This window comes from Fistularia commersonii, chromosome 26, assembly GCF_037954325.1.
Source record: "Fistularia commersonii isolate RoL2024-O1a breed Wild chromosome 26, RoL_Fcom_v1.0, whole genome shotgun sequence".
NCBI lineage: Eukaryota > Metazoa > Chordata > Actinopteri > Syngnathiformes > Fistulariidae > Fistularia > Fistularia commersonii.
Genome location: NC_141309.1, coordinates 6889864 through 6897218, shown reverse-complemented (window position 1 = coordinate 6897218; position 7355 = coordinate 6889864). Strand labels below are relative to the sequence as shown.

At 48.9% G+C, this 7355-nt stretch overlaps 1 protein-coding gene across 1 annotated transcript in view; it reads left to right on the top strand.

Annotated features, from left to right (window-relative positions):
* The first annotated feature begins 1138 nt into the window (after positions 1–1138).
* Positions 1139–7355, top strand: part of fam222aa (family with sequence similarity 222 member Aa) — a 45287-nt gene continuing 39070 nt past the window's right edge. The window contains exon 1 of the mRNA XM_086173955.1: positions 1139–2164. The gene's annotated coding sequence lies outside the window, so the exon portion shown is untranslated. The remainder of the gene's footprint in view (positions 2165–7355) is intronic.

Below are 7355 nucleotides of genomic sequence, written 5' to 3'. Positions count from 1 at the left end.
CTGAGTGCTGCATCACCCTCTTCCCAGCGTCAGCTTATTATGAGAGTCCATGATGTGTGATTGCTTGTACTGCCTTTGTGCGCGCCGTACTCTGTGTGTGCACTGGACACAGTAGGCAAGAAAAAAGGGGGGGAAAAAAGAGAAGACTGAAAGAATACTACTAAGGGCCACACTGTCAAAGTAAATCTCCACTTGCCCGCTGCCGGTGACTCATTTAAGCTGGAAGCAGCCCTGATGGAATTCTGCAAAGTTAAGTAGCAAGTCACAGATATGTCTTACTTTGAAGAAACTGGGTCCAAACCTTGCCACGGGTACGAAGGAGTCGACTGTAAGAGAAAGATCGGCCCTCGGGTCGTCGGATCGACGGATCGATCCCCGGAATATCAGATCAACATGAGGATATCAGATCAATCCTCAGAATATCACGTTGATTCTCAGGATATCACATCGATCCCCTGGATATCAGATCGATCATCGGAATACCAGATGGATATCAAGATATCGGATCAATCCTCAGAATAGGAGAAGCATTCTCCGAATATCATGGCAATTCTCAGGATATCACATCGACCCTCGGGATCTTAGATTGATCCTCAGAAATCGGATCAATTCACAGAATATCAGATCAATATCGGGATATAGGATCAATCCTCGGGATATAAATTTGGGAGTCTTTTTCCGCTCTATTTAAATTTAGAGCATTGGTTTGTGATGGGGTGCCTTGCGCCAGAGCACTTCGGCAGGGCGGATCGACCCTCCAACCCACCCCTCAATAACCTTCAGCCGGCTGCCGAAAGACCGATGAAGCGCCGCGGAGGGCGAAATGGTGATTCAAGATCTCAATCTGCATTCCGCCACGGCAATTTATGTCAAACGCCTTTTTTTTTATTTTTTTATTTTTTATTTCTTTATTATTTCGTGTGTACCCTTCCTTCTTTTTCCGCGAATAAACAACGTGGTTCTAGACGCTCGGACGCCGAGCATCTCTATGGTAACAGTCCTCAATTACCGATGATTGGCCAACCCGTGGGAATGTTTCTATTCCCCGAGCGCGTTGATTGGTCGGTGGGCGGTCCCGTGCGCGCTGACAGTCCGCAGCGTTCCGGGTTATTGTCAGTCTCGGCAGCTCGGCACCAGGGCAGGACCGCATCCCGGGGCTGCCCGAAGCAGCTAGCTCTTCAATCAGCGTTAAGCACCGACAGCCGGGTGAAAACAGGCCCCGCGCACCGAGGAGAGCATCTCGGGGGCGCTGCCGGCGAGACGACCGCGGAACCTCGGAACGGAACCTCCGGTCTGAACCGCCGGGGTGGTGGTGGTGGTGGCGGCGGCGGCGGCAGAGGCAGCGGCGGCGGCGGGGGGGAGAGAGAGAGAGAGAGCCGAGGCACCTCCGCGGAGAAAGTGACGAACGGAGCGCAGCCAAAACGCCGGATTTTTTTTATTTTTTATTTTTTTTTAATCCCCCCCTCCCCCCTTTTCCCATCGCACCAGTTTCGGATATTTCCGGCAGCTGCTTCGGCCCGGTCCCCGGTTGTGCTTCAAGGGGAGGAGGAGGAGGACGAGGGGGCGACGACCCCTCCGCACGGCTTTGCCCGGATCCCGAGCTAACATTCGCCGGGTTCCTCTCCAGCAAGGTCGGCCGAGCAGGGACCGCTCGAACACCCCCGACGCGTAAACAGCTGTGGATTTTGGAATACTGCGTAGCAGGCGAACCGCCCGGTCTTCCATTTATCACTTTTTTTTTCCTCGCTCCCCTTTTTCTTGGAGGAAAGGAGAGAATCAGCCACCTTTCATTTCCTTTTTTTTTTTTTAATATTTCCCCCCCCGGAGGCGACGTTGAAAGAAACCAAACGCGCTCTCGCGGTGCGCATTTCTTCCCGAAGACACTCCTGATCATCGACCTGCTCTTTCACTCTTCTAAAGAAAAAAGAAAATACGACCAAATTGGCTAAGCTTATTAACTTTGCACGCTAGAAGCAGGTGTGCGGAATCTAATAGTGTTCGCATCCCAGCGGAAGGCGAGGATAAACTTGGATCGACGAGGCGGCCGCCGGATTGGAATCACAATGAATCCCGTCGCATTCGGACCGCAGAAATGAGGCGGATCGGTCAGTGAACGCAACACACTCTGCATGGAGTTCTAGCCGGCACTACGGAGCAATTTATGGTAAATATAGTTGTTTTTTTTTCGTCTTTTTCTATATAATATATGTATTTTACAGACTGCGCGTTTACGCTTGGCTGTCGTTGGTGATGGTGTTAGTGGCGATAAGCAGAACGGCTGTCGCAAAATGTAGAATGGAATATCGAAGGTTATAAATAATAATATTGAATTATATAAAAGGGAAGCTGCTTGTGTGTCGTTGCCATGCTCGACCCCACCGTAAAGGAAAAGGTTTAAAAAAAAAAGGAAGCAAAGGAACTAGCGGATCCAGAGTGGCTCCCGGGGGCCACGCTCATGTTTCTCGTTGGTCTTTTCAATTCCCTGTGTGTGTGTGTGTGTGTGTGTGTGTGTGTGTGTGTGTGTGTGGACACGGGTTCGGATATGTGGCACCGGAGGAGTCGGCGGCTCCGAGGGAAAGGTGCGAATTTGGTGCGAATTTTTCATGCGTACGCCCCCGTGCGTCACAGCGTGCGCGGTGGAGGGCGGCGGTGGCTGTTGTCTCTGCTGCAATTAGTGATTCTCCACCCCGAGGTGCCTCTCTCTGTCACGGAGACGTGCACAGAAGTTTCCACGCGCACGCACGTCCGGTTCCCTGGGACGCATAGCCACTTTCTCCGGGAGGACCGATAACAGGTGCTGCCCCCCACCCCCACCCACCCACCCCACATCCCGTGAACCCGTCGGATGCTGAGCTCTGCTCTGCGACGTTTTGGGGCCCCCCATCCCTCACTAGCCCGCGCGTAACGCTGACTCCGCAGCGCCAGGACGCGCACCGCGTTGTCATCATTAGACCCGAAAGTATCCCCAGATATGGATCTTCCCGGCTGGGCCCACACACACCCCCAACCCCTCCAGCAGGATGTAGCTCACTGAATGTAATATGGACCCCTACAGCCGCCGCCCCCCTCCCAACACACACATACACACACACATACACACCAGTTGGGGCACCTGCCATAGAGTTTTCCTGGCAGTATTGAATAAAACATCCAGTGATGTATGAGGCAGGGGCTGCACCCGAGGGGGCAGAACTGCCTCATTTACTTCCTCCACTCTGCGCCTATGACCCGCTGAGCAAATTGTGCTCATATTAGCTCTGCGGCTGCTCCTCACCTAAACAAATAGTCTTCCCGGCATAATGCTTGCCTTAACTCAACATGATGGTTGGGACGGAGGCAGGGGGAAATGAATGGCAGAGACGCTTTAATATCTAGGTCACTGAATTTACCTTTTTGGTTTCCGTAGGCTTGTTTTGCCTCTTTATTTTCTGTCTCACTGTTGAGGTGTGTGTGTGTCTGTCTGTGTGTGTGTGTGTGTGTGTATAAAATTTATTTTCTCTTACTGGACCTTTGGACCCTGGAGAGTCCTGCTACTGGATGGCACTCCTATTGATCTTCCTCCCCCTGTCTCTGTTTGTTCTTCCTGTTGCTCTTCACCATCAACTTTTTTTTTGTCCACAAAACATCTTAAGGAATATTAGACGTTCACTGTCTCTTTAACTTTTTTTTTCTGGTCAAAACCACAGTAGTAGCAGAAATCTACGACATGCCCCTTTTATATATGGAGGGACACGCACAATATGGAGTTCTCCATAGAAGACACCTGAGAATATATTATTTCAGTAATATGTCAGATAAGATTGATTTTTTTTTTAAATTTTTTTTTATCAAATTTCTGCTAAAACTGCATATTACTTTGATTGATTGATTGATAGCAGGTGGGGGTTCTTACCATATTCCTAGCTTATTAAAGTGGCTGTCTGTGGTGGAGAACTGAGCTCCACTCATGAATATCCCTTTAAGTTGCTGAAGTTTAATTTCCTGCTTTGTGTATTAATCTTTTCAAATACCCACATGGTCTGATTGTCTCACCCCCCCCCCCCCCCCCCCCCACACACACACACACACACACACACACTCACGCTTCCATCCAGCTGTAGCTAGCAGTTTACATTTAGGGCCAGGGGGGAGGTTATGTGGTTTTGGAATTTTCCCCTGAAAGTAGTTTTGCACATCCATTTCAGTGAAATCTATTAATAAGTGTTGTTTTTTTTAATTCATTCGTTCATGATCCCTACGGCCCATTTCTTGGAAATGCATGCTTTGAATGTCAAATACAATAATACCGATCTCTTTCCAGGGGAGATAGATTAGCATTGATGAAGCGGCAACGCTCGACGCTCCAAAGTAAATATGATTTGAAAGTTCAAGGGACACGGACACATCCTCTCAGCGCAGCGCCGACATCAGCTCATTAGATACAGCAATCAAAGTGTTTCGGTTCATGAAAAGTCCTGCTTCTGTTGGTTTTCTCGCGCGGGCATCGAGAAACAAGTGAGATGTTTCCTTTCCTTATTTGTTTCTAAACTACGCGGTTTAATATGAACTCCCTTTTGTCCCTGAGGTGAGATTTGCATGGCAGATCAGTAGCCAGGATGTGGAGACATGAAAACACAGACAACAAAAGCAGGCCAGACGCAGTCTTCAGTCAGCCAGTGGGAACGAGCAGATGCACGAGGCCTTGTTCTCCGCCGGCGGAGACGGCGGTGGCATTGACTGGATTTGACATTACATACAGAGCGAGGGTCGAAGAGATGAATGGCTGTTTTTCTACCGAAGCTCTCCAGCTCACCTGCGAGGCTCCCCGGTTACCTGACTCGACACGGTCGCCGCGCTGAATAGTTCACGGCAGCAACTCGTTTCTCGATCAGTTTTAGCTCCCGAGGTTTGACCTGGGGGGGTCTTATTCGCCAGTCTCACAAAATCAGATGAGGAAAAAGCTCTCGACTCTCGGCGCAGTCTGTCAGAGTCAAACGTTCAGTCAAACAAGGGCTTTTTAAAAACTCCTCTTCGAGAAGCGCCGCTAGATCTGACACATGTAAAAGACTATGGTGACAAGAGACGCCTTTTATTATCAGGGGGAAAAAAAAAAATCTCATCACGTGGAACGTTTCCCGATGAACGCGAACTATCCTGCGGCGAAATCACATCCCCGGCGTCTGTCCTGCACCAGCGTTGTTTGCAACTTTTTCAAATTTTTGAAAAAGCCGCACGATCACGGGACCGTGTTTACCAAATGCTCATCGCCGGATAGGATTTACCTGATAGGGTTTACCTGACCACTTCGGAGCTTGTGTGATTTAATGGGCCGCGATGGTAAATGCTGGCAGCTCTTCATCAGCCACTTACCGCATGACGGACAATAATGATCCTCCAAGAGCCCTTCCCCTCTCGCCCTCTGTCAGCCTGAATGGAAGTCACGTCCCAGCTGGCCCCGGGGTTAATGTGTAGCCTTTAATTTGGAAAGGTTAAGGCAGTTAGAGCGTTTTTTTTTTTGTGCCTGAGAATGCTCATGCGCATGTGAAATAGTCAGCGGGAGCCGCGCTTTTCACATGCAGTTAATGAGTACACCGGCCAGAGCTCTGTGTAGTTTATAGTTTGCTCTATAAACCAGTCAGAGAGGTGAGGGCGAGCATGCTCCTTCCAAAGTGTTCTAGGGAGAAGGATAAAGCAAATCTGACAAGCTCTCCAACAGCGAATTTGCTCCCCTTAAAAACAATGCCGCTCTTGCCTTCCTCATGGTCACATTGATTTGTTCTGGGTGACAGTGTAGGCTGCTGTGAAATCACCCCAGCGCCATTGATCTCAAGGAGAGAAGGAGGAGAGGGAGGAGGAGGAGGAGGAGGAGAGGGACCGAGAGTCCGGTGACAGTGAGCAACATGGGAAAATCCTCGTCGCGCCCTCCGCAACCCCAGCCAGTCATAAAACGAAGGCCACGGCCGCTATCAGATCAGCTCCCCGCCGTACTTCTTTCGGCGAGTGTATCGCAGCTGGGTCCGCGCTTTGATTTGTTTTGGAGGCCCGTACGTGCTGTTTGCCTTGCCATTGTGCCTCGCCATGTTTCACATTATCAGCTGAACTCTTTATTGCCACTGTTTTCCATGCCAGAAGCGAGGCTGTTTTTATCTCAAGCCGGCCTCTGATTAATCTCCCCCTCTATGCTGGTGTACTTTAATCTTGAATGGGAGATATCTGATTCTCCTCGGCTATTGAGGAAGATCAAACTTTAATGGAACAAGGAACTGCACATCATCCTAATCTCCATCTCCCTGCATTTTGGTTGACTGCTCTCCCCCAGGCTTTGTAGCTTTCTGCAGAAGCAGGAAATACATCAGACTGATAAGATGTTTTCTCTTCGTTCTTTGGCAGTTTATTCCCTGTTGACAATAGCCACCACTTTACATCGCCGCTGTTTTGATTACCTGGTAGTGGTTAAGAGACAGAAATGGATTGATTCTCGCAGATGGTGATCCCGTCTGACCCGAATTTGTCAAACTTTCTTCCTTTTTCCTTTTTCCTCCAGAGGCACTAATTGGGGGTTTCCTCGCAGTTAAGTCCTTCCGTGGTGAAAAAAAAAAAAAAAAAACACACCAAAAAAAAAAAAAACCCAAACGTGCTAGCCTTTCCTCTGTTTATCGACACGCCAGAGACGGGGCCATCTGAGACCAATGTCATCTGTCTATAATGGCCCAGGGCGAGATACATCAGCTACATGGATGTATCAGGGTTCAATGCCTTTGATTATACTACAGTCAGTGCAGGAATTAGATATTGACTTCTTTTTTTTTTTTTTTCTCTCTTCTTCTCTCCATTCACTTCCTCCATATCACTGAATAACGGGCGCACATTATGCTGACCAGCATCCGGACTGTAGCTGTCTAGGTGCATATTGTTACTAATGCATAACACTTATTTGGTGTCAGAGCTCTTGCAGGCTGTTTGTGGCTGTGACAAAAGGAGGCTATTACCCAATTCTAAGAAGCTTGCTGTAGGGTAATGAAATTTCCACTGACTGGAGAAAACAATGTCGTCTGGTCTGGGGTGTAATTGCAGAAGCCACCTCGCCATTTTCCTAAGTTCAGCGTGAATGCAACACGATTTAATAAAACTCTGGAGATTTTTATCATTTATTGCCAGGCCTGGCAGACGCATCAGGGAGAGTAAGCCGACGCTTGCGCAGATAAAACTCATTCAATTTACTTGTTGAATTTTAACCAAGTCGGAGACCGTTTACAAGAAAGGCGCCATGTGACCATAGGGATGTGTTTGTGTGTTTCGACGGGGGCTGCGGGAGGTCAGCTATACTGTTAATATAAAGTCACCTTTTTCCTTAATCTCAAACGAAGAAAGGCCCG